The sequence below is a fragment of the Anabrus simplex genome, chromosome 2, assembly GCF_040414725.1.
Source record: "Anabrus simplex isolate iqAnaSimp1 chromosome 2, ASM4041472v1, whole genome shotgun sequence".
NCBI classification, from domain to species: domain Eukaryota; kingdom Metazoa; phylum Arthropoda; class Insecta; order Orthoptera; family Tettigoniidae; genus Anabrus; species Anabrus simplex.
In genome coordinates, this window is record NC_090266.1 from 778,126,565 (window position 1) to 778,132,564 (window position 6,000).

The 6,000-nt window shown below is 39.3% G+C and overlaps 1 protein-coding gene across 1 annotated transcript in view; it reads right to left on the bottom strand.

The window, feature by feature from the left end:
• Positions 1–2,250, bottom strand: part of LOC136863107 (short-chain dehydrogenase/reductase family 16C member 6) — a 108,162-nt gene extending 105,912 nt beyond the window's left edge. Inside the window, exon 1 of the mRNA XM_067139448.2 lies at positions 2,206–2,250. The gene's annotated coding sequence lies outside the window, so the exon portion shown is untranslated. The remainder of the gene's footprint in view (positions 1–2,205) is intronic.
• Positions 2,251–6,000: the final 3,750 nt, after the last annotated feature.

The following is a 6,000-nucleotide window of genomic DNA, read 5'->3' on the forward strand; positions in this document are numbered from 1 at the left end:
TTTTCAGAAAAAGTGAAGTAATTCCAAATAAGGAAACTTGCTCTAGTTTTCCGGACACACTACGCAATGAGAATATTAATTTAAAGTTTAAACTCAGTACTGAATCAGGAAGTAAGTTTCACCCTACTTCATAACGACATGCTACAGGTGAATGTGTTAGTTCTCCTTCAGCTGACGCGAATAATAATTGGGGCCAGTCGTCAATAAGTTCATTGCTATCATTCTTTGCGTAACTTGACGTTTCGTGAACCCACTCACCTGCAGTCTAACTCCTGTACTTCCCTTTACTAATCCGTAAGCGTCTTTCCAACAACTCACTAGAGAAGACTAATCCAAAGCATCCTGCTCGCCAAAGATTAGCCCACATCCCTAGAGCCGAGAAAACTTCCAGCTATGGTTTGTGTGACTTGTAAGCAAAAAGTAGTTTTTACATTTAAAGGAAACGTTACAAGAATTCATAATTTTTCAGAGAGGACTAGGTATAAACTAACAAGCTATCGAATCCAAACGAGTTCATGGAAAAACACCTACATGAATGAGTGCAATCTAATGCATACAGTACAACGTAGTACAATTCGAAACAAATAATTTCAAACGCTCGGAACCAACAGCGGACGTAAGTTTCCCAACAAAATGTTACGAGCATCACCGCGCTTTCTTCCTTCCCGTGCACATATTTCTACATTATATTAATTGCTGTGATGAACCGAATCTTAGACAACTGAAGAGACAAATAAGCAACCAGATTACATTGGCCTCTTTTGCAGAATATCCAAATAATTTCTCATTAAGCGAGGAACGTTTACTGAAATTAAATATAGCAGCTGTTACTGCTAACTACTACTACTACTACTACTACTACTACTACTACTACTACTACTACTACTACTACAATAATAATAGTAATCATAATTTTAATATAATTTCGTATGGCTATTTCTAGCAGAGTGCAGCCCTTTTAAGGCAGACGCTCCGATGAGGGTGGGCGGCATCTGCCATGTGTAGGTAACTGCGTGTTATTGTGGTGGAGCATAGTGTTATGTATGGTGTGTGAGTTGAAAGGATGTTGGGGACAACACAAACACCCAGCCCCCGGGCCACTGGAAATTAACTAATAAAGGTTAAAATCCCCTTCCGGACGGGAATCGAACCCGGGACTCTCTGAACCGAAGGCCAGTACGCTGACCATTCAGCCAACGATTCGGAAATAATAATAATAATAATAATAATAATAATAATAATAATACTAATAATAATAATAATAATAATAATAATAATAATAATAATAATAATAATAATAATATAATTACTGTTATACGTATGAGAATACTTAGTAAAGCTGAATGAGAGACGGAAGGTGAATATTGTAACAAGTACAACGATGTTTTGAAATTTATATGATTAATTCAACATATACATTAAGTACTGTACTTTTAGTACATGACTTGGAATTTTAGAGTAACGATAAGGACCTTATTATATTTGCCTTTCGTCATGAAATTGGGATTTGGTATTGAACAGTACCGGTTACTGTCAGTTTATTTTATAACGGAATATGAAAGCACTTAAGGCCTACCCATAGCAAAATCCAAAACCAAACTCCAAGGCGCAACAGCCCTGGAAGGGGCTTGGCCTACCAAGCGACCGCTGTAGATTACGAGATGACGTGTGGTCAGCACGACGAATGCTCTCGGTCGTTATTCTTCGCTCTCGAGTCCTGGACCGCTATCTCACCGTCAGATAGCTCCTCAATTGTAATCACGTAGGCCTAGTGAACCTCGAACCAGCCCTCATATCCAGTTAAAAATCCCTGGCCTGGCCGGGAATCGAATCCGAGGCCTCAGGGTAAGGGGCAGGCACGCCACCCGTACACAGCGGGACCAATGCCTTCCTATACACTGTAAAATTTGCACAGTACCGCTTAATACATATAACAGAATATCTGGGGAATCTCTAGAATGGTACGGGCACAATTGGAGAGTTATTTCTAAATTTCTTGACATCCTAACAGAGAATCGAATCCACTTCGATCCGAGTGAATGAACACGCCATTAATATCTTAGTTACGAAACTCCTTGTACTCACACACACATATTACCTATATTACTTATTTAATTATTTATTCTAAGTGCATAACACGCACTCACATGATCAATATCAAATTATTAATGCCATACAATAGAAAGAATATTATCCACTACTTACTCGTGTCCCTCTGTGTAGGAGTTTAATGCAATAAATCAGATATCACACTAATCTTCCTTGAGGTGTGAGATAACAAATATGACGTTATCTCTATTATGTTCATTCTATCGTCCAAGGTCCATTGAAACCGTAACCACTTCCGAAGTCACTGATAAAGGTCTTGGATTTCGCATGTAATTCTTCGATATTACTTCACGTTACAATGCTAATAGATTATCTTCTTCAAGCAACGCCCAAGAGCCTCACCGACAATTTGAAAATCACCACTCATATCCGTGTAGAATATTGTAAAATAGTTTCCATAATTCTCTCCAGGTAGAAATTTGTAACGTAAGTTTCCCGGCGGAAAGCGCTTGCTATTTTATTTTTTGCTATATGCTTTACGTCACACCGACAGAGATAGATCTTATGGAGACGATGGAATAGGAAAAGCCTAGAAGTTTGAAGGAAGCGGCCGTGGCCTTAATTAAGGTACCCGGCATTTACCTGGTGTGAAAATTGGAAACCACGGAAAACCATATTCAGGGCTGTCGATAGTGGGAATCGAACCCACTATCTCCCGGATGCAAGGTCACAGCCGCGCGCCGCTAACCGCATGGCCAACTCGCCCGGTGCGCTTACTTTTCGCAGTTCAGTTAAAATAAGATTATGTGGGTTATTATACACCCAAACGCCATTCAGAAGGTTTCAATATGGTCAAATACCAACCACTAACACTTGAACTATCACCGTTAAAGAACAAATAGAATAGATTAGACAAAATAAATATTTCCCGTGTAGTAGTTGATGCATGTCTTTCAGTAGAGTGTTGATATTGTTTCCCACACTGCTTCTAGTTCAGGGCCAGGATATATTGATATCACAGTACAGCGTACTTAAGAGTAAAAATAATTACGATGTATAATGTAATGTTACTTTTGTGCCCGTTCTTGTGTTTACTTGATATGATATAGTGCTTGTGTTGGTGAGTGACCATGTTACGAAAAGGTTGTCATCCGAGCTTTTATGGGAGTTGCAATCCATTAAGGTTCTTCCTCCCCAGATTGTGATTATTAGACATAATATTTGGTTTTTAATATACTTTTCTTTGTTGACTTTCAACAGGGGAATATATCTGGGATTCCGTTATGCCACGTAACTGTGCTGCACATCACTGATAAAGGGGTGATTAGGTTGTTAAAGTTAATACTGTTTGGATCTACTTATTCCACACTCGCTGGCCCAGCGCAGATTATTTTCATTTTTTAACATCATGTTCGCACAGATATTTATGTACTTAAAATGTTATACCGTAGGGTCTAGCCCTTATTACAGCATATGTACAATTTTTTTGGACGGGTAGCATGAGTGCCGAGTGGTTTCATCAGTACCTCCTCACGAAAGTAACCATGGTTTGAATTCCGGCCAATGCATGTGGGATTAAAAAATAAAAAATCATGACCTATGGATCAGATTCAACGTAAGACTTGAGGTTCCGTGTCTAAGCTCACGATATTTACAGTCACGTAGAACTACATTTTTTCAAGTTTCTATTAAATTTTTCTAAGTATATTATTTTCTGGAACAAAGACAAAGCAACAAGAATCATTAATCATAGCAGAATAAACATAAAATTAATGAAAATAAGCAGTTTTTAGAGAACAAATAATCCTTTGGAGGTTGTAGGCTATCGTAGAAAGTGTCTGTTACCTAAACTAGCATCAGTTTCTGTTTTTCGTGTGTCAGTAGCGATGTAGGCAACGTTCTACACATTCTGATGAATGCTGTATTTCTGTATACAACCGAAAGTCGGAACTGACGAGAATGAATAAGTAAATCGTTGAATTTTTTTTGCTAGTTGCTTTACGTCGCACCGACACAGATAGGTCTTATGGCGACGACGGGACAGGAAAGGGCTAGGAGTGGGAAGGCAGCGGCCGTGGCCTTAATTAAGGTACAGCCCCAGCATTTGCCTGGTGTGAAAATGGGAAACCACGGAAAACCATTTTCAGGGCTGTTGACAGTGGGGTTCGAACCTACTATCTCCCGAATACTGGCCGCACTTAAGCGACTGCAGCTATCGAAATTTGAAATTAACGTCTAATAGAAGCTCATGGTAATTCACCGACGTATTAATAATTTTACATAAAATTTAAGGGAAAGGCTGTCACTGGGGGGGGGGGGGAATTATCCTTGTTCTTAGTAAGATGCATCCCACAGTTTTCATTCATGACATGAAAATAGGAAACCACGGGAATCTGTCTAATACACAACATGGATTTCTGGAATGCATTTATCCATTATAAAACGAAAGGTTTGCGCATAAGGTACACCTTCTAAATTCTAAATCAGGCAAGAATAATATTTTGAAAATTTAACTTCATAAATCGTCAAGTTGTAAAGGCACTACATGTGCATTATTTACTGAACGTACTTGAAGGGTTCCATACTAACAAACGAATCACTATATTTTAAGACTGAACAACTGTAAGCAACAATCTGACAGGGCATTAGTTTATAGCTCCTTAGCGCGATGGATTGTAAAATGTTCGAGTTACATTCTATGAATTAATGTGAAGCAAGTCACAACTTATTGTAATGTACCGCTACCGGAGATGCAATTATTGTCGCAAATGGCTAATTTGTACATATTAAGTATAATAATAATTTAGTGTGGCTATTTCTAACCGAGTGCAGCCCTTGTAAGGCAGACCCTCCGATGAGGGTGGGCGGCATCTGCCATTTATAGGTAACTGCGTGTTATTGTGGTGGAGGATAGTGTTATGTGTGGTGTGTGAGTTGCAGGGATGTTGGGGATAGCACAAACACCCAGCCCCCGGGCTACTGGAATTAACCAACTAAGGTTAAAATCCCCTACCCAGCCGGGATTCAAACCCGGGAACCCCTGAACCGAAGGCCAGTACGCTGACGATTCAGCCAACGAGTCGGACTACATATTAAGTGAATTGCATATGTGGGTTTATTTGTTATGATACCAATGATAAAACTGCATAGAAATATAACTAAATTTTGATAGCCTGATTTTGTTGTGTAATCTTTGAATCGTGTGTACTCTTGAATGGGAAGAAACGCGTGATTTAGCAGATATGTCACTCATATTGGGCTCCTCACCTGGGTTTACGAAGTCCATACGCTGTCCATATTCTGTGCTGGAGGGTATACAGACTTAGCAAAGAACCTAAGTACAAATACCCTGGACACAAGGTATAATGGGAGAAAGGAATGTTATATGTGCTTGCAAGGACCGACTAATGTCACTCATAACTTATTAGAGGTCAGTCATTTATCATTCGTTACTTAAGGGTTACTTGGTTACTCCTTCATGACCTGCTTTGACTTCAACTAATACTCGGGCTGGAAGTGAAATCGACATGGACTGGGGGAAGGAGAGCTTCACTTTGAGTGAATACTTATATTTGTGACGTTATTATGATGTCCTATATTTCTGAGAAGGTTTGTCTATATCAATGGAAGATTAAAATTATTGTTTGATTGAACTTATTGGGAACTAGCATTTGTACCCGTTCTTCGCACGGGCATTTGTAGTGGATTATATGTTACCTTCAGGAATTTCTGCGAAGTAACATGGCGCTATTAACACGCTTAATGAGACATGTTAAAACGATACTTTCGTACGAAAGCGCGTGGCAGTAATGTGATAAATGATGAAGCTGAACAAAGATCAGGGAGAACGTTGACGAATTCCGAATTTATTGTACGGAACAGTTCCTGGTCAGAAGTTGTGCGAAATTCTCCAAGGTTCTCAGGTTGCATATTGGATGTCTGACCAGTGTA